Source organism: Rhipicephalus microplus, chromosome 8 (assembly GCF_043290135.1).
Source record: "Rhipicephalus microplus isolate Deutch F79 chromosome 8, USDA_Rmic, whole genome shotgun sequence".
NCBI lineage: Eukaryota > Metazoa > Arthropoda > Arachnida > Ixodida > Ixodidae > Rhipicephalus > Rhipicephalus microplus.
Window position 1 is genome coordinate 120881235 of NC_134707.1, and position 25274 is coordinate 120906508.

The 25274-nt window shown below is 47.4% G+C and overlaps 1 long non-coding RNA gene across 1 annotated transcript in view; it reads left to right on the plus strand.

The window, feature by feature from the left end:
* Window positions 1–23946, plus strand: part of LOC142768737 (uncharacterized) — a 123923-nt gene extending 99977 nt beyond the window's left edge. Inside the window, exon 2 of the long non-coding RNA XR_012885419.1 lies at window positions 23120–23946. This is a non-coding gene — a long non-coding RNA (uncharacterized LOC142768737). The remainder of the gene's footprint in view (window positions 1–23119) is intronic.
* The last annotated feature ends 1328 nt before the right edge of the window (window positions 23947–25274 follow it).

A 25274-nucleotide genomic window follows, 5' to 3' on the forward strand; every position in this document is an offset into this window, starting at 1 on the left:
GAATCCAAAATTTTTAATATTCATTTTATTTGCAATTTCTCATTTTTTTTCACGCAAAAGATGACAATTTTTCATTCTCAACCATCGCCGACGACACCGGAATTTCGGCGAAAAAGCCCTTTGTAGCAGTCGCATTAAAACTACTTTATTCATGAGCTGGTATGTGCCGAAGAATTCAGGCAAATCCGACTAATCCACTGCTACGGCACCGCCTGTAATTACAATTATGGGTGAGAGAACAAGTACAAAGAGAGGGAAAGAGGGAAAGAAATCGAGAAAGACTGGACGGGAGGAAAGGAAGGGTAGAAAGACGAAGATGTTATGAGCGTGTAAAAATTGCCACATTTATTTTTTTTATTCTGATATGGAGTCAGCCCAATATGTGTGCCGTTTCACGGTTTCTGGTTATACTGGGTTCACACAGTGAGCTACGTAACGCCACAGTGAAAAAAAAAGGCTCACAGTTCCCCAACCAGCGCGAAGCCTGGAATTGATAGCAAGAAGTTGAACGTGATCCGAAGTATGGAAACCAGCCTAACATGCCAAACGGGCCCCTAAACCTCAATGAGTACACAGGCGAGAGAGCAGTTTAATGCTTGTCTTCTCTACCCTTCTTACAAGCGGTCTCTCCTCCTCCTCCCTTATTTTTCGATTCGATCCCACCGCAGCCGGGATCGAGTCCCGGCAGCGGCGCCTGCATTTTCGATGAAGGCGACAAGGCTGTAGGCCCGCGTGCACAGATTTGGGTGCACGCTAAAGAAGCTTAGGAGGTCGAAATTTCCAGAACCCTTCACTACGGTGTCTCTCATAATCAAATGGTTGTTTTTGGACGTTAAAGCCTATTTATAAATAATCAATAAATCAATCAGCCTTAACCGTTGAGATAGTGAAGATTTGGCACTTTGTGACTTCATGCTTCCGTCTCACCTCGCACTGCTGCAAACGCAGAAAACAAAGTGGAGTATATCCACCAATCCAGAGCGAATTGCATCCTGACGTCACGAGAACCAACAGCTGGCGTCTCGAGTTCTGCCACAAAGACGGGCGATGACGGGAGAGCGTATACCGTGCTCATTGTTTGTATTTCCAGAGATTGTTAGGGTACCTATAGGATCAGATCTCGTGTAACCTCAGAAAAAGCTGGCACGCAATACGGTCGTTTCCAAAGTGTGGTGGTTTTTACTGTTTCTATCAACTCAACGAGATGTTCGAGGTAAAAGCAGGGGGCGGAAGCTCCCTATACGTCCCATGTATTCGCTCTCGGCAGTGGCAGCGCCGCTTTTACCACTGGCGATTGCCGGGCATCCTACTAGAAATAAAGCACGAACAGAAAATTTATATAATGACGGCACTGATGAGGTCGCCATACGAAAGAAAATGATGAAGAATAGAGAGGAGGAGGGTTACCATGGGAGCCCTCCTTTACCACTTCACATGCAAGCGGAATGCGCTCGTGCTTTCTTTCCGCACCGCTGACCCTTTAGGCAATGCGACCATAACACTTTGATGCTTTTTTTTCAATTTTGTTCATGTTTTCTGAACAAGCGAAAGCTAAGCTGACTGATTTTTGAGTAAAACGAAACTCGATCAGAACAAATTAAAATAAAATAACTATTTTATTGCACGTTTTGGAAAAAAACGAACAAACAACAGAAACACGTAGTGTAAAAGTGTAGCTCTATAAAAGTAGCTTTAATTTATAACTCAGGTACAGATCCAATGAGCAAGCGTTGAACCCAGAATATGCGAACCAATGCGGAAATTATTTGAAAATCACAAGCAGAGCACGTCGCATTTGACTCCATCACGTTTGTTAATTGTGACAGCGCGCATAGTTTTCTTACAGAAACTCCATGCGTTCATGCGTCCGCCCATCTATCCATCCATCTGTCTGTCTGCTAGTCTGTCTGTCCGTCTCTCTGTAGTCTGTCTCCGTGCGTCCATCTAGTGAACACTCCAAGTACCGGCATATCCGATCTCGCAAACGCCTGTGGCACATACCCTCTCTAGAGCGGGTATGTGCTTTAGGTGGCTAAGTACATACATACATACATACATACATACATACATACATACATACATACATACATACACACACACATACATACATACATACATACATACATACATACATACATACATACATACATACATACATACATACATACATACATACATACATACATACATACATACATACATACATACATACATACATACATACATACAAGGAATAGACAGACCCACGCCATAAGGAGCTTCTCCCCTAAAATCAATACGTGCTAGAAAATTGGGTCCAAATTACTGTGCTCACCTGAAAAACCTTCGCAGAACTTTAGATGTTCCCGGGTTAGACCACCGCAGAGTCTCGAAAAACACGAGTTTTCCGATTAAGCCATCTTCGTCAAATTCGCGGTTGACTTGTTCGGCTTAGCTCACTGCGGCTTCCGTTCTCTGCCCGCCACAACTTGCTGTCTTTATCTATCCCGTTGTTGACACGCCAACCAAGTGAGATAACTGAGCGCGATCAAACTTCCGATGTCACTAAGCGAGGGGTGAGAAGAAGTGGAGGTGAGCGCTATGAACTCAAGTCAATGACTTCCCGCACTTCACCTGAATTAAATTTCACAAAAATAAGGAATGAGAGAAAATGTATGAACAAAATAGAAGTTTTTTGCAGGGGTATTGAATTTTTTTCATTTCTAAAAACTTATAAAAGACAATAAAGGCGAAACTTCACATCAACCTCAACTTGTTCAACCGGATCATAGGATGCGCGGCAACCGCTAAGAGCGTGCATGTTCTTCGAAACCGAAGTGAGCGCTGAGTTTCCAGGGCCTGGTAACAGTAGCAAGCATAACGATACGAGTCGTCTGCTAATTCCACTCTAGAATGAGTGCGCCCTTTTGATGACTGCGGACTGTCGGTTCCCAAGCGATGCATCCCCCTCATTGGAATACCTTCATGCTCATTCCGCGAACAGAGCCACTCAGCGTGTTTCATCTCTGCATGAACGGCGCCCGTATGCAGCCTTGGCGAGCTTTCGCTCGCAAGTACACCGTACAACACACCGCGTCGATGTTGAGCCTTATACGAAACAGCACAAATACATCTCGAGTACCTATGGAATGAGCAGTGCGAAAAAAAGAAAGCTATGCGGATCGATGAAGCTTTTCAGAACCGGGACTCTCCAACTCGAATAACACACTTACGATGCGCTTTCACCTGCAGTGAAGACAGTACCCCCTGTCAAACAGAACCTTAAAAAGGCCGCAGTCTTTCTCACTGACACGACACAAAATTTTGAACGCGATGCTCTGCAAACAACTACAATATTTCTCTATAATTGGATCTGCAATGCACACTCGTATAGCTTGGAAACGGTTGGTTGCGCTTACTACGTGCCTATTTACAAAAAGGGAGCAGCATGTGTAGTACATTTCTGTCCTACATTAGAGTGAAGATGTTGGATAGAAGTATAGATATACCACTACGTGCAAAGGGCACCTAAACAGTAACTAATACTCGTTGCTTGGACAAGGTTGAACAACTAGAATGAAGGTACGTTGCTCTTTAATGCATGCTTTTTTGCCATTAAAAGTTATCTCTCATAACGCTCGATGATTATGAAAGAGGATCGTGAAATAAGACACAAGACATGCATTTGTTACCCCTTCGCATGCCTGCCTTCAAGTTTTCAAGCTGTGGCGACGATATATTGCTGTACGCCTGCAGCGTTGCAATTAAGCGAACCTTGACGGCAGGGACGTAGCGGCAATGAGTATGGTTGGACATTTGTACTTTACAACCCATTAACGCCTTATTCAAGCCTCCTCAGTGAGCGAATCTACAATGAACGATAGTCGCAAGAGAGTATAATAGTTAATGCCCCCCACGGACGAATTACAATATGTATTGTCATTTTTTTCTTCGACGTCCTATGCTGGGAATACAAATTACAGCCGAGGGAGCTACGCACACGGGCACCCCTTGCCGCATTCTTCCCTCACTGTCGTTAGCGAACTATAGCGTGGTGAATCACCATTGCGAACTACGACGACAATCAATCGCTCGCTCGTGCGATCGTTGCACAACGGTGCATATGCAAAAATAGTGCTTGAGAGTCTGTAGAGCGTAAGCGCGATGCGTCTTCAGCAGACGACGGCACTACCTCTCAAGGTTCACGCACTTATCCGCAAGGCGTACGCATACTCCTCTGACTCTTTGGTGGTATGTCATGCGGAGAAACAAAGACTTGAAACGGGACCTTGCCGCCTGAGCTCACTTCATGAAGTGCTTTCAACTATTGATAGAGTGAGGCTCCCCAATCCATGGCCAGCCTCTCCATTTCCTGCGCTCCCCAAAGTGTGCGAGTTGGTATTAGATTTTAACAAGCAACAATAATTGCTTCCTACAGTGTTAGCAAAACAGGCTCCGTATGGTGATCCCATGTTAATTAGAAATGAAAAAAAAAGAAACAAGACAGCTTCCCTCAATGTGTGCCAAGCCCGACATAAGTGCGGAGCTGGACAGCATTGTTTGTCTCTCTGCAGTTTTTTATTCGTTTCTTTCGCTCTCTGTCTTCCCCTGTCTCTTTTGCTGCTTTATGGGTGAAGCTTGTTACGGTCTAGAGCAGTCTGTCCCTCCGGCGTAGCAAGCACAGCATATCCACAGTCAGACAGACGGACGCTTCGCCCCACTCATCATTCACTTCGTGGATATGCTGTGATTTTTGCTGTCTTTTTCTTTATTTCTTTCTCTCTCTATATACATGCTGCCCTTTCTAGCTCTTTCTATTTATCTTCCTCTTACATTTCTATTTCATATGATTTCACGCTTGATTACTCTTCAATTCTGGTTCATGCATGATTTCGCCTGCGTTATTTCGTCTGCGTGATTTTGCCTGATTTCGCCTGTGTTTCGCCTCAAAGAACAACAGAAAAGAGTGCGCGTGAGCGTACACGCGCCGACCCTTTTCACGAGCATGCAGTGAACATTGACACGAGCATGCAGTGGGCTTTTGGCTGTTGCGTGGCTAGTGTCATCATTACTTGTGCGTGCCGACGGATTTCGCCTGGAGAAAGATGACGACAAACTCGCGCTGGGTTATCGAAGCGTTCCGCTGTTTACTACACATTTACTTGCACTGATTTTATTCGCGTTACAATATACACACACACACATATATATATATATATATATATATATATATATATATATATATATATATATATATATATATATATATATATATATATATATATATATATATATACTGTAGAGAAGCTTCCGAAAACTGAAATTGGTCGAACTCTCAGGTGCTTTCTAGTGAGTCTACCCAAAAAGACGCCGCTCACGCTGAGAGCCCGTGCTTGGCCGTTACTGTCGCCATTGTGTATGCTCGCTGCGTACCGGCTAATAAACGCCTTAACAAATTGGTGTAGAGTGCTACGATCCCCTTCGATGCCCTTGAAGCTACGATCACGTACCCTGCCATCCACCATGTTCCACGACGCCTCTCAGCAAACGCCTCCTCTCGTGTCGCCCGCTTGTCCCGGTGCCCCCAAGGATCCGCGATTCACCGATCTTCACTGGCGCCGATGACACTGACGTGAAGGACTGGCTCTCCATTTACTAGCGCGCGAGCGTACCCAACAAATGGGACAAGGACGGCAAGTTGACAAACTTTGTGTTTTACATTGCTGGTCTTGCAAGTTTGTGGTACATCAACCACGCCTCCGATTTCGCAACCTGGTTCGATTTTAAGACTGCTATCACCAACGTTTTTGGCCGCCCTGCCGTTCGTAAGCTGCAAGTCGAGCAGCGCTTACGCGAACGCGCTCAGCAGGCTGGTGAATCATTCACCAGTTACATTGACGATGTCCTGGGCTTGTGCAAGAAATCTGACGACAGCATGTCTGAATCAGACAAGATCCGGAACGTCATGAAAGGCATTGACGACGATGCCTTCACGATGCTGCTTGCGAAAAACCCAGGCACAGTGGCTGAGGTAATCCCGCTGTGCAAGAGCTACGAGAAGCTCCGCCGGCAGCGTTTGATGACCCGTCACTCCACACCACCAAATGCAGGGCTTGCTGGCGAGCTGTGATCAGGTGGCACTGCTGGCAGACCTCAAGTCCTTCATACGTGAGGAAATCGCGCGGCAGTTTTCTCTCTTGCCCTTTGTCCACCCACCAGCTGCTCAACAATCAGCCACTACCATTCTTCTGCCCATTCGGCGAGCAATTGAGCAGGAAATAGCGGAGGTCATGCCTGCGTACCACCCACAACAGCTTCCGGCCCCTGCGCTCCCAAGTTACGCCCAAGTGGTCGCCAGGCCGCCTACAGTCATTCAAGCACCCGCCCCACTGACTTACGCCGAAGCGGCCGCACGACCTCCGTCCTTTGCAGCGGGTATGCCAGCTACGTATGTTGACGTGACCTCTAAGACTCAGCTCCAGCACACCCTGCAGCCACCGTTCCGTCCATCGGCTCTTGCGTCATGAACAAGACCTACCTCGGCGAACTGATGGCGCACACCCGACAGCCGGCCCATTTGCTTTGACTGCGGCTACGCCGGCCACGTAGCACGTTATTGCACTCGCGTACAGACGCCCGATATCTCATCGCCTGTTGCTTGCTAGATCTGGCGTACCTATCACGACGAAACGCCGTCTATGCCACCACCGTCTCGCCTAGCTCCATCTTCTCGAAGGTCACCGTCTCCACAACGTCGTTACCCGTCCCCCATGCGGTAAAGTTCAGCTTCTCACGAGCGGGAAAACTAGTCGTCGCAGTCGCTGAGGCAAGGGCTGCGACGCTATCGCATTGTGACAGCCCTCAGAGCCGCCCATCTAATGTCATTGACGTGCTTGTGGGCGGTGTTCGTGCATCTGCTCTTATTGACACTGGAGCTGTAGTATCCGTTATGGACGAAAACCTTTGCCGCTTGCTTCGAAATGTGACGACGCCAATTTCTGGGTTGTCCTTTCGCACTGCCCGTTTGCATCGTATCCGTCATACAGCAGGGTGCACCGCTCGCGTAGTTGTTCAGGACATTCTGTATGTCAGCCAATTCATCAACATTCCTGCATGCCCTCACAACGTCATCCTGGGATGGGATTTTCTCTCCCGCAACGACGCCGTCATCCATTGTGCCGCCGCTGAAATTGAACTCTAACCCTTCCCACATTTGACGCTGGAAGACAGACCCTCGAAACTGAGCAAGATTCTCGTGAAAGACGATATCATAGTGCCTCCAAGCTCGACGATGGGTGTATCTGTCTACTGCGCTGGTCTCTCCGACACAATTGCACTCATTTCGCCATCCGACCAAGCTTGCCGAAGGAAAGAGTTGCCAGTACCTTTTGCGACCATGCAAATCACCCAGTTCAATGCCGCTATTTTTGTGACCAACCCATCCCCGTACACTGTTACCTTGGTTCGAGGGGAATGTCTCGGCAGAGTGGCACCAGTGGATGACGCACAAGTTCTGGACGTACCCAATGACTCGCGTTGTCCCGATTCACGTACCATCAGTGCTGTTTGCACTTCTGATCCATCATCTCCTGATACTTGGCCCCCACATTGATGACAACCTTACGTCGGTACAGCGCTCCCAGCTTCTGGACCTGTTGCGAGAATATCGTTCTTCTTTCGATGACGGACGAAGTTCTCTCGGTCGCGCGTCCACTGTTACGCATCGTATCGACACTGGTGCCCATCTACCATTACGGCAACGTCCATACCGCGTGTCGCCTGCTGAACGTCGGGAAATTAACGAGCAGGTCGATGATATGCTCTGATGCGACATTATTCGTCCCTCGGACAGTCCATGAGCGTCTCTGTTGTTCTTGTTGCGAAGAAAAATAGTTCTGTGTGGTTCTATGTGGACTACAGACAGCTGAATAAGATCACTCGCAAGGATGTTCACCCACTGCCACACATTGATGACGCCATCGACAGCCTTCACGAAGCCGAACTTTTTTCTTCTCTCGATCTGCACTCGGGGTTCTGGCAAGTACCTATGGCTGATGACGCTCGACCAAAGACTGCGTTCATCACACCAGACTGCTTGTAAGAATTCAACGTCATGCGTTTGGTCTATGTAATGCAGCTGCGACCTTTGAGCGCATGGCGAACACCGTTCTGCGCAACTTGAAATTGCACACATGCTTGTGTCACCTTGATGACACTGTTGTCTTCGCTCCAGATTTCTCCGCGCATCTCTAACGTCTGAAAGAAGTTTTTGTACGTGTGAGCAATGCCGGCTTACAACTAAATCAGAAGAAGTGCCGCTTTGCAGCACGGCAACTCACCATCCTAGGGCATGTCGTGTCCAAGGATGGCATTCTTCCTGACCCAGCCAAGCTTCGTGCCGTGGCCGAATTCCCCAAACTTGCGTCCGTCAAAGAACTGCGTCGTTTCGTGGTCCTGTTCTCATACTTCCGACGCTTCATACAAAACTTTGCCACGATCAAATCACGGCTGACGAAGCTCCTTGGGAGTAATGGACCCCTCAATTCATGGTCGTCCGAGTGCGACGACGCGTTTGCAAAGCTCCGCCATTAGTTGACGTCTCCTCCCATTCTACGCCACTAAGACTTTATGGCCCCAACGGAGGTGCACACGAACGCCAGCGGTGTAGGCCTCGGCACTGTCCTGGCGCAGCGCAAACCCGGATTCCCTGAATATGTCGTAGCATATGCAAGCCGTACGCTCACGAGAGCCGAGACAAACTACACCGTCACGGAGAAAAGTGCCTGGTGATCGTCTGGGCACTTACAAAGTTTCGACTTTATTTGTATGGTCGCCCATTCGATGTCGTCACCGACCATCATGCACTGTGCTGGTTTTCATCATTGAAGGATCCCTCAGGCCGTCTCGCCCGTTGGGCTCTTCGCTTACAAGACTACGACATCCACGTGCTCTTCCGCAACGGACGCCAGCATGCTGACGCCGACGTCCTATCGCGCTCCCCTCTGCCTGAAGGTGATGTGCTCTGCTCAGTATCCTCGGTTGCTGTTTCTGCCATTGAAGTTGACATCTTCGCTTTCCGAATAGCGAAAAAATAATTGGATCGCCACGCTGATCGACTTGCTCTATTATCCGTCCGCTACGCTATCCACGGCGCCTTGCGTCGTCGAGCTCACCATTTCGCCATCCGTGACGGCCTCCTGCACCGACGCAATTACGACGCCGATTGCCGGCAGTGGTTCCTCGTGATACCCCGCAGTCTGCGGTCGGAGATATGTGAATTCTTCCATTCTGATCCACAATGCGTGCGCTCTGGGGTATTCAAAACCTACCATCGCAATTGACACCGCAACTTTTGGCCCGAGATGTACCGCTACGTGCAGCAGTTCGCTCCTGCCTCGCTTTCCAATGCCACAAACCATCAACACACATGTCGCCAGCCAGTCTGCAACCGTTACCTTGCCCTGAGCGTCCGCTTGGGCACATATGTATCGATTTGTATGGACCCCTTCCTCTGACGTCGGCTGGTAACCGCTGGCCCATTGTCGCCGTACATCATTCAACGCGATACGCCGAAACCACCGCTATCCCCGCGGCCACTGCGCATGATGCTGCGTCCTTCCTACTGCATCGATGCATATTGCGCCACGGTCCACCTCATGAGCTTCTCAGCGACCGAGGACGTGTCTTGTCAGAAGTCGTCGAAGCCATACTCACGGAGTGCCATTCTGTCCACCGCAAAACTACTGCTTGCCACCCGCAGACGAATGTTCTCACCGAACGCTTTAACCGCACCCTCGGTGGCATGCTTTCGATATACGTCGCCGCCAACCACACTAGTTGGGATACTATACAGCCCTTCGTCCCTACACCTACTACACCACCCCTCAGAGCACAACCGGTTTTTCACCTTTTTTCTTGCTGTACGGAAGGCACCCGTCACACACCATCGACACGATACTCCCGTGCACAACGGATCCATCTGAGTGCGCACCTATTTCTGAGACAGCCAGGCTTGCTGAAGAGTGTCGAGAGCTTTCCAAGACTTCTACGACGCATGAGGAAGAGCGGCAGAAGAGTATTCGTGATGGCTCCACCACTTCTGAGCCCACGTTTCTCCTGGTTCTCAATCCCGACCTCTGTAGCTCGCCTTTCTTCCAAACTACTCCAGAAATACGAAGGCCCCTACCGTGTCATCGAGCGCACATCTCCGGTCAACTATCTGATCGAACCAATTGAACAATCTTTGGACATGCGCCGTCGCGGGCGCGACATAGTCAACCATGAGCGCCTGAAGACTTACTAAGACCCGCTCATAGCGACAAGCTTTTAGGTCGCCAGGCAGCTCCCTTTTCGACCCCGGGGTAATTGTAGAGAAGCATCCGAACGCTGAAATTGGTTGAACTCTCAGGTGCCTTCTAGTGGGTCTACCCAAAAAGGACGCCACTCGCGCTGAGAGCCCGTGCTTGGCCGTTACTGTCGCCATTGTGTATGCTCGCTGTGTGCCGGCTAATAAACGCCTTAACAATACATATATATATGAGGAACCGGTTTATGCTTCTAGGCTCGAACTGATTCACACTGATGATGATATTTACAGATGACGATGTTGTACAGTTGATTATTATATGTAAAGCGAATGAAGAGCCATTTGCTTGTCGTGCTCACACTAATTCCTCCGTGCGGTGGAAGTGGCCGCCCGGTCACCTGATAATATTATGGAATGCGTGCCGTATAGGGCTTCAAACGAGGTACAAGCACTCTTTCTGTCCTTCGGCAACAATGATCACGATTATACCTGAGAGGAGAAACGCGGTAATTAACTAAGAATGTCTGTTGGACCTTTATAACAGGAGTTGTACAGTAGCCAGGACAACCGCGACCATAATGCTGAACTAACAGCAACTCAGATGACATCCCAACAGTAATGACAGAAGTCAGAAAAGCCTTGGAGGGAACGCTTAGAGGCAGAGTTGCTGGTGAGGATCGGGTAACATCAGATCTTCTAAAAGACGGAGGGCAGACTGCATTAAAAAAACTAGCCACCTTGTTTACGAAATGTCTCCTGACGGGCAAATTAAAAGAATCTTTAAAAATTGCTAACATCATTTTAATAAATAAGAAAGGAGAAGACAAGGATTCGAAGAATTACAGGCCGATCAGCTCGCTCTCCATCGCATACAAGCGATTTACAAAGGTAATCGCTTACAAAATTAATACAACAATGCAATTCAATTAACCAAAAAACAAGCAGGATTTCGAACAGGCTACTCAACAATCTAAGACATTCACACTATCAATCGGGGAATTAATAAAGGCTCCGAATACAGCCAACCAATATACATCGCCTTCATAGATTACGAGAAGGCATTCGATTCAGTAAAAATTTAAGCAGTGATGCAGACAGCACAAAATCAGAGCGTCGACAAAGCATATCTAAACATCCTGGAAGATCAGCTTCCAACATTGTGTTCTGGAATAAAAAAGTGACAGAATACCAACCAAGAAGAATGTAAGACAAGGGAATTCAATCTCTCCAGTGCTATATATCGCGTGCTTACAAGAGGTTTTGAGAGGCCTACAATCGGAAGAGTTAGAAATAAGAGGTAATGGAAGTACCCCAGTAACCTGTGCTTCGTGGATGACATTGCATTACTGAGTAACTGTGGGGATGACTTGCAACTCATGATTACCGATCTGGAAAGGATAGCAGAAAGGTAGGTCTTAAAATTAATCTGCAGAAAACGAAAGTAATGTACAACACGGAAGAGAGCAGTGCTTCGAGATAGGTAACAGTGTACTTGAAGTTGTAAAACACTACGTATACTTAGGACAGGTAATAACCGCGGAGCCGAACCACGAGATTAAATTGCCCAGAAGTAGAAGATTTGGGTGAAGCACGTTTGGCAAGCACTTTCAAGTTATGACTCATAGATTGCCCCTATCCCTCAAGAGGAAGATATGTAACATCTGCATCTTGCCGCTACTTGCCTACGGAGCAGAAACCTGGAGACTTTCAAACAAGGTTCCGTTTAAATTGAGGACAACGCCGCGAGTAATTGAAAGGAAAATGGTAGGCGTAACCTTGAGACACAAGAAGAGAGCAGAGTGGATCAGAAAACAAACGAGACTGAAGGATATCATAGTTGAAATCAGAAAGAGTAAATGTACATGGGCCGGGCGTGTAGAACGTAGACAGAATAACCACTGGTCATTAAGGGTGGTTATATGGTTATTTTGGGACGTTAAACCACACATATCAATTGAGGGTAACTAACTGGATTCCCAGAGAACGCAAGCGTGTTAGGGGAAGACAGAATGCTAGGTGGTCAGATGAGGTGAAGAAGGTTGCAGCCATAAAAATGACAGCAGCAAGCACAGGACCGAGTTGATTGGTGGATCAAGGGAGAGGCCTTTGTCCTGCAATGAACGTAGTCAGGATGATGATGATGACGATGCTGATGATGTTGATGACGATGATTATAATGATGATGATGTGTTCGACCACTGTGTACGGCCCAATAAAGCGACCTATGAATTTGTAGCAGAAGCCGGGGACGCACAGTGCAGCTCACTGAAGAACTTCATCACAGGGGGCGAAATTCACAGTGACACGAGTAGTAGCGACACTTTGTAGTGCTTTGAGAAAGGCCGGTGTTAAGGTGGGCGAGGTGATGACAGTGTGCGAGAAGAGATAAAAATTGTTAAAGAAAAGAGTGATCGAGGATGCAGGGGCCGAAAAAAAGGAGACTTCTAGAGTGAACTCGGCGAGTGAGCATGGAGAAGAAAAAATGAAGAAAAGCCGGTAGTGCGTTGAGCAGCCGTACTATAAGCGAACGTCATGAAGCGTAGGATTGGATTCCACACAGTTCGTGCGGTTGGGGTGAATGTACACTGTGGTCATTTCCGAGAGAGTCCGATGAAAGCGTTCAGTCAATCCTTTGGCTTGCGAGTCGTATCTAGAAAGGGTCTTGTGAACAGTGTTGGAGGCACGCAAAAAGTGCTCGACAAGAGAAGTGAGAAAGACTTTTCCACGATCACTCAGGAGAACTCGTGAGGCTCAATGGAGAAAAAAGGTGTTGCAAAGAAAAAAAAACGGCGACCTCAGTGGTAGTCTGAAATTGTAGAGAAGCTGTTTCTGCGTGCCGGGTAAGGTAGTCTACAGCCGTAGCAATCCAATAATCCCTATTCGATATGACAGATACACAGCATATGATAGATACACACAGCATATGACAGATAAAATAGTCTGCGCCCTCGGTATTTTTGGTAATAAATTCGTAGCATATATTTAAACATCAAACTTGTGGGAGATTTTGTTGCTTTTCGCGTTTTCACTAAAGGTCGAGTTGAAAACGTAACTAACTTGTCCTTTGGTATTTTTCCTTGTGAAGTTTAGAAGCAAAGCTATGTGAACGGCCTGCATAAACTTAAAATAAAACCAGATTGTGTCCGAAGACTTCAAACATAGCTAAAGCTAGCTGTAACCGATGATACTTGGTTCCGTTGACGATGGATGTGTCCGATTTGCCTGAGAAGGGGTTTATCTGAAGTTTGCCTGCACACTTCTCTTTTCAAAATGGCTTGCATGCCTTTTCTCTCCTTAAACATAAGGGGTTTCGGACGTCAAGATAAGCAGAGAGAAATCATGCACTTCGCAAGGTCACGTCATGTCGACATCCTCTTCTTACAGGAATGTTACTTTAGAACCCCTTTTTATGCGCAATCCTTTTATTCATATTTGGAGTCGAAGCCTTTTTTTCGCCGACCGATTCAAACATGTGCGAAGTTGGAATTGTTTTTTTTACACCAGCGTTACGTCAAGGAGCACACTGTGTTTATGGTTTTAACGGCCGCACACTGGCAGTAGACGTTGACCTTCACGGCAGACGAGTAAGGGCGCTCGTAATATATGTCCCAGCTCAACGTGGGGGCACTGCCGATTTTTTCGATTCACTCGACTCATTTGTGTTTGACAGCTTTTCCATGCACTTTCTTAGTAGGGGATTTTAACTGTGTTGAGGACACCAACGGAGATGCGCGCGGACGCAGCCAGAGCAGACAAAATAGCGGAGTTCGCGCATTGCGACAACTCATCCACGATTTCAAGCTCAAGGATGCGTGGGTCAACCCTCACGGGAATGAATTCGTTGCAACCTGGCAACGGGGTTCCAACATGACCCGGCTAGATTGCTACTATTTCCCTGAAGTGTTAGCCACACATGTCCTTAGTTCCAAAGTCCTACATTTTCCACCAGACGCTGCATGCTTCACAGATCACTTTCCAGTGTCTGTAAAATTTTTTTTCGAACAATCCACTACATTTAAAAACCATTGAAAAATGGACACCACACTCATACACGACCCGGAAGGCGTAGATGTATTGCGCAATGCACTAGAGTAAGTGTGCGATAGGCCACCTGAACCCCGTAACTGGGATGCATTGAGAAACAATAGGCGCACCGACCTTATAAAAGCGGGACGCGAAAGGAAAGCGCGCCCGACGACGGAGATAAACGACACGCTACGAAAAGCGCGTATTGTACGAAGAGGCGAAATGCTGACGTTCGCAATACACGACTATCTCGATCAGTTAAAGGCGTAGTACGAACTTTTGCTACGTCTTAGTTCACGCACGGCTGCGCAGATTTTCATCAATGGACGACCGGTTTCAGATCCAGCGCTTCTTCAAAGCGTTTGCGACGGCTCCTAGGGTCAACAAGCGTATGTTCCTTTCGTTCAGTTGCCGAACGATGAACAGTCTACACGAGCAGAAGACATAATGAGGGTCTTTGAAACACATTTTTTGAATGTTTCCAGGGCGGCGAACGCGGGCGGAGGAGCTTAACGATGGTCTGTGCAGCCCAGTGACGTTGGATAAATTACGCTTCATGCTTCAGCACATGAGCGTAACCGTCAGCGCCGGCCTTACGGGTAACTCTGAGTTTCTACAAATCCTTCTTTGAAACAATAAAAGCCAATCTCTTGACAATGCTAAATGGGCTTCTTGCTGGCGGGACCAGACCGAATACGTTCCGAGGGAGCAGAGTTATACTCTTGCTTAAAAGTGAGGGAGAGCCGTCCGATCCAAGGGAGTGGAGGTCCATTTCCCTACTTAACTCAGAATATAAGATATTGACAGCCATCCTTGCACACCGCATAACTATCATTCTACCGAAAATTGTAAGCGACATACCAACATGGTGTGTTCAAGGTCGTACGATCGATTCCTCGCTTGCGATGACTCGCAATTTGTTTACGTACGCCACAAGAACACAAATATCCGGCTTTTTTTTTCCTTAGACCAGGAAAAAGCTTTCGATCCCGTCGAATGGAATTATCTCTTCGCTGTGCTGGAGTGTTACGGCTTCCCAGCACGTTTAACCGACGTCATCCGCTTACACTACACTGACTTAGAAACGCCATTAGCAGTGAATGGCCATACATCTGAACCTACTGCGGTGAGCAGGGGTATTCGACAAGGCTCTCCCCTCTCCGCCATTCTCTTTTTATCATGCATAGATCCATAATTAGAAAAAATTCAAAAATGCACTTCGATGCGCGGTTTTAAGGATGAATACACTTTATAAGCGACCCCAAACCATCCACCACCGTCGGCGGCGTCCGCAGTCTTCTCTCTATCTTTGAAAGAAAGAGGACTTGGCGGGCCGCAGCGCGACGCTCTACAGAATAAGCCACGGACGCGGCGCTGATATCCCCCTTCGCTCGCTCCTCCGCTCTCCTCGCTCGCTGCAGCTGCGCGCGCACCCCTCCCTCTCTCGCGCGCCCGCCTTCTCTCTCAGTGTCCCGTCGAGAGCGGGTCTTGCGATGGATGTCCCGGAGGCAACGCTACCATCAACAACGAATGCAGTACAACCGAATTCCAGCACTGCACCCGTTGTTGGAGGTGATGGTACCGCGGTGGTTTCGCCGACGTTGGAAGACAAGGCGGTGCTGCGAAGGGCTCGTGATACCGAACGTAAGCGGGCGAAGCGTGCAGCGGATGCCGAACTGCGTGCTCGCGAGGCCGAGTGCAAGCGGGCGAAGCGTGCAGCGGATGCCAAACTGCGCGCTCGCGAGGCCGAGGACAAGCGGGCGAAGCGTGCAGAGGATGCCGAACTTCGCGCTCGCGAGGCCGAGGACAAGCGGGCGAAGCGTGCAGCGGATGGTGAACTGCGCGCTCGTGAGGCCGAGATGAGGCGTCAGCATTGAGCCGCGAACGCGGCCCAAAAAGCGGAACGACAACGCAAGCGTCAGGCGGAGAAGGCCGATGAAGGCCGGCGTCAAGACGCCGCTCGCAATCGTCAACGGCGAGTGGACGTTCCCGAAGCCGTTCGAGCCACTGAACGTGCTGCGCGGGAGAAGGTGCGAGCCCTGGACTTTGCTCGTCCGGGGCTCGCATGCTATGAGGGGGAGTAAAGTTAAAATTCGTTGGCAGTCGCCAGTGAGTGAACGTAAACTCCCCCGTGTGATCAAATTGCGATTCCCAGGAACCATTACACCATAAAGGCACCATAGTGTGATTAATAAATATAATAGTGCGAATTAATAAATACCCCTCATAGCATCAACCCGTTCATTCGCACTTAACCATGTTCACCCTCGGGGAAATGCTCTCCCTGACATGGGCGAAGTGAAAGTAGCGGCATACGCCGATAACATCTCGTTGTTTATTCGGAATATAGGTAGCTACAGAGCCTTTTTGCGAATAATTCACACGTATAGTTACCTGTTGGTAGCACGTCTTAATCTAGAAAAAAGCAAGGCATTGTGCTTTAGAATGCACATTGAAGAGTTCCCTGATGGCGTCCAAATCGTTCAAGGAGTTAAAGTCTTAGGAGTAACTTTCCTTTCGACTGGTGAGGTAGCCCGCACCACATGGAAAGAGATCCAACGCAAAATGGACAGACGCATTGAGGCCGCCATATCTTTTCAACTACCTTTCACTGAAAGAGCCTATCTAATTAAATCCAGCATAACAGCGCCACTGCTTTATGTAGCCAGAATTGCTCGACCACCTCGTCGGGTTTCGCTGAGAGTGGCTACTGCGTGCGGCTCCTTTTTATGGGAAGGCCACGCTGAAGTTGTTGCTAGAGCCTTGGTACGCCTACCAGTACAATTGGGAGGGCTCAGTATACCCAACCTTAATAGAATGTGCCGCATGTTGGCTCTCAAAAACACGTGACCACTCTTGGAGAACTCATCGTATCGAGGCAGGCAACTCGTAGTGTATCTGCTAAATACCTCTAGAAGGCTTTTGGTTTAACAAGTGAAACGGGACCAGCTGCTGAACAGCCACCGGCGCATTACACGCATGTGATAAAAGTTTTGCAACAATGGCGAAACGATTTTCCAGTTCAAGAACTTATAGAAATGTCTCCCACCGACATGGGTGCACTAATAGCATTTAAAAGTTTAATTGAGGAACAGCGCCGGAAATGGGCGAAAAGACGTTGCACTCTTCAAAACACGTCCCTCACCTCCGAGGTCCGTGATCTAAACAGGCTTTGGGAATGGGCGGCTTTACCAACGGCCGACCGCCTTGTGGCGTGGGGCGTGGCGCTCTCCGCCACATGTTTACAATGCGGCCGCGTCGAAACGCTGGAACCATGTCTGTCATGAATGTATAGTCGCACGCACCTTTTGGCGCATGGTTACCAGGATATTCCATACAAGTATGCAGTGGAAGTCTAGCCACAGGGATAACTTCGAACTTTTATTGGCTATCGGAGCCTTCGTCTTATGGAAGCGGAGGGGACTGGCCCACCGGAGGGGACGCCCTCAGAGAGCCATGTTTCCTTTGCTACATCGGCTAAGAAATGTTATGCTTATGCATCTCAACGCAGAACTAGCCATGCTGGGAGTGGAGGCTTTCCTCAGACGCTGATCTACGCGATTCATTGTTGTAAAAAACAACAGAGTGTCTATGTCTTTCCTCCTCTATTGAGGAGGTGGGCTAGAGCTTGTGCCACTGTGAACGCGCAGTGTGTATTTTCCTTTTCCTTTTTAGAAACATGTCTTTTTGTGCAATATTTTTCTTGAGCACGAGAGCAAACTGTCCTCACAGGGGAATGCAAAAATATCTTCCCACACTGTGAAAGACCCCCCCCCCCTTGTTTATTCATATAGTCTGACTGTTTATTTTAAGTTTAATCATCTCAATTGTCATGAATGTCCTGTCTTTCTCATACAATTTTTGCATTGTACATCACTGCATACGCAAATAAGTGCTTTTCGCTGTATATAACAGCTTGCATTGTACTTACGCATTGATCACCATTGTCCATTTTTCTGTGTGCTCATAAGCTATGTAAGATATATGCGGAAATAAAATTCTCTTAAACCAGAAGTACGTCCGCTGTATAAAGCTTCTATACACCAACATGACCAGCCGAATCCTCATCAACGGCGTGGAGACAACAAGCTTTGCAGTAACAAGTGGTGTCCGCCAGGGATGCCAAATCGCACCGGTGTTTTTTTTAATTCTTTCCATAGACCCTCTCCTTAGAAAAGTGGCAAAGTGCTCTAATATTAAGGACTTTCTAATGACAGGTCTTGGGTCAGTTAGCATCACCGCTTATACGGAAGACATCTCTGTGTTCATGCGAAGCCAAGCTAGTTACCGCGCTTTCTTGGAGCTGTTCGAAGAGTATGCCAGTTTATCGGATGCTTTCCTGAATGCGGAGAAAAGCAAAGCCCTTCGTTTTGGTGGCTTCCACGGCTCATTATCGGTTGGTATTCAATACGTGAATGCGTAAAAGTTCTCGGGGTATACTTTCAAGACAGGGAGGGGGCTAAAAGAAATTGGGAGGACGCCGCACATAGAGCCACGCAGGTTTTCGCGTATGCCACTGACTTTAATTTGTTACTTGACGCCAAAGTGACGGTCGTGAAAACCAAAGCGTGCGCATTTGCTTTTTATATCGTGCACATTGCACTCATACCCAAACTTTTTTGTTTGGAGCCTTCCTAAGGGACGGGAAGACACCGAAAGTTCAACAAAAGTTCCTGAAGCTCCGAATAAGTTGTGGAGGACTCAGTCTGCCAGGTGTTGCAACATTCACAGAGGCTTCAGGACAATGACTATCCTGGTCGTAGCTTATTGCTATATTGGACCGGAACTCTTGGAGCCGCCTTCACGTAGGAAAGGTACCGGGGACCTTAAGCAGAACACCCACATGCCTTTTAAAAAGCAGCAAAGGGCCTCAAGCGTTCAGTTCACGGCAACGCCGCTGAAGAATACTTTGCAAAGCTTGCATCCCCATGCATTAGCGAAATGTTAATCAGTCACTCGATTACTGACGAGGAAAATAGAGATGGAGGCCCAGAAACTGGAAGAAATGGCAGAACAACCACATACCGGAAATAGTTAGAGAATTTGATTGGGTGTGGTGATGGGACGCGTTGCCCACTCGTCAGAGACTGTCAAAGTGGGGCGTCGTTCCCAATGACAACTGCCCCAACTGCGGGAAAAGAGAAACGATCCGCCACATGATGTTTGAATGTGTAGCGGCCAAAGGCGTGTGGCACGTCGTGCGTCGTCAATTCGGAGTGTCAATCCCTTCGGGCCAACAACGCAGAAAGGGCTTATTTTAATAACTCGTACTGTACGTCACGATGTTCGTCTTGTGGCGTCGCCGCTGTATGGCCGAAGTATGGCAACGACCCCAACGAGCTGCATACCCCGCGTTACAGAAGATTAGAATGATCATGGTTTAGTACCTTACCGAACAGATTGAAACTCAAGGTGAAGAAGCCTTTATCAGAAGCTGGCATACAGGTTTTTTTTTTGTGTTCGGAATGGTAATATTGAATTTTTTACTGCCGTTTTAACTCAGAAAAAGGGGGAAAATTGCTTCTTGCCGCACGTAATAAGTGAACTTGTTCCAACTTTGCGCTTTTTGCGTTTCTTTTTCTCTTTATTTTTTTTGAGTGATTCGTGATCTGTGAGAATATTGAAGTGCTGTGTGTTACATCCTGTCTATGTTCTCTTGTTTGTACACGCCACTGAACTGATTTCGTTACACCAGACAGTCGTATTCACCTGAAACGTTGTTACCAGTTTGCAATAAACTTCCCTGTTTCAAGCTTGGAGTATCGGATCGGTGAGTAACCGTACGGTACCATAGTAGAGAACCTCTAGTACTCTAAACTGCTACCCACTTTTTTTGAACACACAGCTTCAGAGGCTGGGGCCAAATTTCGAACAGCGTGTGAGCAGTACGTTGTTGTCCCATAGAGGAATATACTATATAAAGAGTGACTGCTCGAGCCTTTTTACGGTCCATTAAAGAGTCGTGAAACAATCGCTTTACAACGACAATGCAATACCCTCAGCAGCCACATGCGCTAACTATATCATCAGCCCGAGTGGACCTGCATAGACGCTTTGTATAGAAGAATGTGGAACTATATATGACATATCGAGTGCGCGGAAGAGGCACTCGTCAGCGTCTGCCATACGCGATCCGCGTCCCACAAGAACGCTGCCTAATATGACGTCACAGTTCAAGGTAGTGCCAATTGCGTATGAAAAAGACGCTGATGGGTGTCCCGGTTGCACGCACTCGCAAGTACCGAAGAGTTCCACGTTCCTCGATAGGCAAAGCAGTACTTATGATGACGTCACATAGTGCGTGTGGACGCCGGTGGCTTCGCATTGTCGCTTTAGGGCGAGCGTTTTACGACCCATTTAAGGTAGGCTCTGACCAACAGCTAGATGGCGCGACCTTGCTTGCTTCTACTCTTCAGTCACGACATGTAATAGCCACATCAAGAGTTCAACAAAAACACAACTTTGGCATCAAGTGTTTGCAAAAAAGAAATTTTATTGATTTAAGCAATTGTACATATGCATTCTACAACGTGTCTTGTCGAGGATGTTTAATGCCTTACCACAAAATTCAGTAAAGTCTGACTAGAAAGCGTTGGATTTCTGCATTTGTTTTCCACAAACCGTACACATTCATGTAGTTTAGATGGGCTGTACTTATATTACCTTCGTAGTGGTTGTATGGGTGAGTAGCCTAGTGTTAAATACACTTGCTTTCGGGGAAAGAGGGTATGGGTTCAAATCTCAGCATCAGAAAGAGAAGCTTTTTTGTTAATTTAATAATGCTGAAGACATTATCGGGTCTGATCATGCAGTAGTATCTCAGAAAGCAGCACAGTAGCACGGCCGCAGAGCACTACGACCGTGTCCGCGCTTTATGCAAGTATGCTTTTCTATGGTTGTCCTCTCGGCTAAAGCCGTAATATTCGTCAACATTGCTTCATTAGGTGTGTGACCCATGGGACGGCTTCATGCTCTTATTTAGTACAGTACCAAGTACTCGAAATTGTAAAACACTCTTTCTAAACAAGTGGTGATCGCCAGTCCGGTGCCTGCAGAAGCCTAAAACGTTAGTAGTTTGTTTGAACAGTTTTTCGCACTCTCTAAGGAACGCGAGGTACTGCCTGTGCCTGTGTAAGTGTAGAGTGCGCATAGTAGGCTGAGGCGTACAGTATGTGTCCGAAGCCTTCCCTCCCATCTAACTGGTTTGTCATTGACACATAACGTTAAATCCATATCCATCGCCCGATATAAGTGAAGTGTTGAAAGTGCTCATCCAAGAATACCAGACTGAATAAAGTGACGCACACTGGATCTGCAGAAGAGCACAATTCAGTCACAATGGGTTCTGTGAACTCGCTTCCCTGTGTCTGAGAGAATTGGCCTGAATTTCATGCGTTTGTAGAAGGCCACTGCATTTCTAGGCGAGAAAAAAATATCAGCGCCTCAGCACTCCATACAAAAGACTAACCAGCGAAAGCTGCAAAGTGCGGCCTCCGTATTTTGCAGTGGGTGGAATCAGACGCAGCGCAGAAGTCATTCACACTTATTGGTTACACGTTAATGCTTGTTACTGAGTTTACACTTTTGTTTGACTGAAGTTTATTACCATAGCGTTTACTTCACATGACACACAGACGTCGCAGCCGAATCACAAGTGCCACTGGAAGAACTCTCGCCGAAAGTGGGCGTTTGCCCCACCGAACGCGCTGGAGCAATCATCAGGCTGACGCTGTTATGCCCACAATACCAGTTTTTCGGCGCGCCATTGTTGCCAGCGTTTGAGATCGCCAGCTATCTCAGTGGCGTGGCAGCATTCACGTTTATGATTTAGCGCAGCTTGCAATTAGTACTGCCGGATCATTGGTACGCAGTTGCTGCCTGACGTCAGCCTCCCGGGCCTCGCTTTGGGCCCGCACTGCAGCATCATCCTGGCGAATGCGAGCTCTCTCATGTTTTCAATGTCGACGTCCTCCTGAAGCTGTCAGCTGTTCGGGAGTTCGTATGATACGTTGCTTACCCACGTAAAACCTCTCAATAGATACTAATGCAACACGGCGCCTTGCTACTGCGATGGGGTGCACGACGACTGTCACAGCGCAGGCAATGGCATGCGTGACTGGGTATGACGATGACAACGATGTAACTGACATTACAGCCAATGGAGACGGTTCGTGACCCGAATGCCGACGATAGTGACAGCGTGATAACAGAACGATGACAAAGAGGCAAGAAGGACACAAGCGCTCAAGAGAGAAAGCGCGTTAGGTGGCACGTAGGAGTGGCGATTGGGAGTGTAGTGTAGTCACTGCGTATGCTACCTTCAGGTAGCGGAGTAGCAAATTTGTTTTCCTAATCCGCGAGAAATGATGCCTTGAGAAGGAGCTGGCGCAGAGACCGCACCGCAAAAAGCAGTTGCCGTCCACCTGGAGCCTATCAAGTTGCAGTCGTGCGCTCTGTAGCTCGTTAGCTACGAACTGTTGCTTCTATTTCTTTCAGGTTCATCTCATTAAGCTTCGTCAGCAAAGTAGTAGCGTGGTTGCGGCACCGTTTTTGAGAAAAAAAAAGTGTTGTAAAAATCAATTCTATAGATTGTGGAACTGCTTCTTGAATCTTGGATGACCTATATTTTGTGGTCGTGAGAAGTTACTTATAATCCATAGCTGACCCAACCTGACCATGTGGCAATGGCACTGCCTGTTATTCGGCACTACGCTACAGCTTCGCACTTTGCATCACCGAACAGCCAGAAAAATTGCTTTTGAACTCCCTTGGCACAGCCGAAACCAGGTGTTTCTTCTTCATTCGCAGGTTGTCGACACGCCAGGCACGTGAACTTGCGATCAGCTACACGCTTCGTGAACCAGCGACAGGCTCAAGCAAGTCACCTATGGTTGCTAACCAAGCAAGATTGTGGGCCCATGCGCTACTCTGCTCCCGTCGGGAGCATACACGGTCATTCTAGGGGAACGACCACAGCAGAGCCATATAGTGGGTGCTCGAATACAAGTGGCTCGCTATGCGGGGACAACAGACAAGCATCGATATTAAGGAGCTTCACCTCTCAAATGTTCGACCTCATAGGTGACCTTCTTCAGTTTGACAGGTCACTATATTATATTGCCAAGCTTCCGCTTTCTTATTTCACGTATCTACTAAGTAGTGTCCAGCAAAATACTATAAAATGAGGCTCTGAGGCACTCCCCTCATAACTTTTTACGACAATGGGCAAGAAATTTTTATTATTAGTGTCCTATATGCTTAGTATTACTGTCCTACACGCTTCCGGCTCTCTTGGGCCACTATTGTCTTGGAACGCCTTCCCCTGACTGACTCCACTTGTAAAATTTTCGATCAATGTAAAAGAACAATGATTTGCTGTGCTCGAGAAAGAGCATCCCTTGCCAGTGATCGTGACTGCTAGACACGTTTAATGATAGTGGTAACTCACTGCCCGATTTTCATTTATATAAAAAAAACTATGACCCTAATGCTCTGGCCAGATGATTCTTCCTAGTGTTCCAATGATGCGGGTGCAAGCTTTTTAAAGCTCGTCTCTACGTATTGTGCTCCCAGAAGTGAAAATCTTCAGGGCATATGTTTTGGCCCAAATTAAAGAGAATGAACTACCAAGACAACGCGTGTACACTTTGAAGTATTCAGAGCAGACCATCCCGCACACTCTCGTCAAGCTTGACAGTATTTGTTGCAGCACCACATTCATTAAGCATCGAGGAACAAGCCCTCCCCCTTTTATGAGCGGAACCAATAGGTCCTACATCAGAACCATGGCCCTGTCAATCATATCTTCACCATCTTCAAAGAAAGTAACGTCTGCGAAAATGAGCTCAAAATTCCAAGACCGAAACTTTGAGCGCTCTTAGAGTGTAAGTAAACAGCTGCTTCCTCTTGAATGCACTGTATATTGGAAGGAACTCTAGCTGTTTCGTCAACACCAATGTGTTCCGCGCTTAGTTATCTCCCCAAAAGCGTGCGTACGGGACGAAAACTTCCCCATATTGTCAAAAGGACTTGCCATTTAGGCGCCATACTTTAGTCAATCATGCATATTACGTAATTTTTGTGCAGGCTTATGTCTTTGTGTGTCTTACGATGATGGCGACCAAGGACCCCTGATATGGGCTTTGAAACACTTTATAATTGCCATCTTTAAATTCCCTCTAGTCGGGGTGGATGAATGGAAGCTTTTCTGAGAAGCACGCCATCGTTTCATTCTTATCTACTGCAGAGGTGGCTTACTCTTCCGAAAGAAACGAGCACTGAAAACAAATTTTGCCCCTACCATCCTAATGTAGAATGGGGCTTCTTATATCGAGTAATCTAAATTTCTTACTGGATCTTTTCAAAAGGTGTGAAAAAGTTCGGGATCTCTAACTTTGTAATTAAAACATGAACCTTATAGCGATCTTCCATACCTAGTGCATTACTCAACTACATAGTGTATACTAATTTCATAGTAATATTTGAGAAGTTGAAATCGTGCACTACTACAGTGTAATCGATCAAGTTGGAAGTGGCTTTGTGGCTTGTGTCATTCGCATGTTGGTGCATTTTGTGTTCTTTCACCTCGAACGCGTGAAATCGCTTGGAACTTGCTATGCCCTCACTACGTCATCTGAAAGGGATACGCACACTAACATGATTGTTTTGTTAAGGGTCACTGGCTTATACATCGCGAAGTCATGATAATAATTATATTATGGCTTGACGCCCGATGACAAAATTCACGCTACTACTACTCCATATTACTGCGATGTTACTAGTTGGAACGGCCGTACCTCACGACTCATTGCTTGTGAGGCTAAATGTGAAGCCTGCAACCCCGACTTGCATGTTTGCGGATAATGAGTTACTTTCAATGCATCTATAAGCAGAGGAAGTTATTTAATTCAAGTTTCAAGCAGAGGCGTGGTTGGGTAGTAGAACACAAGCTTGCTACGTAAAC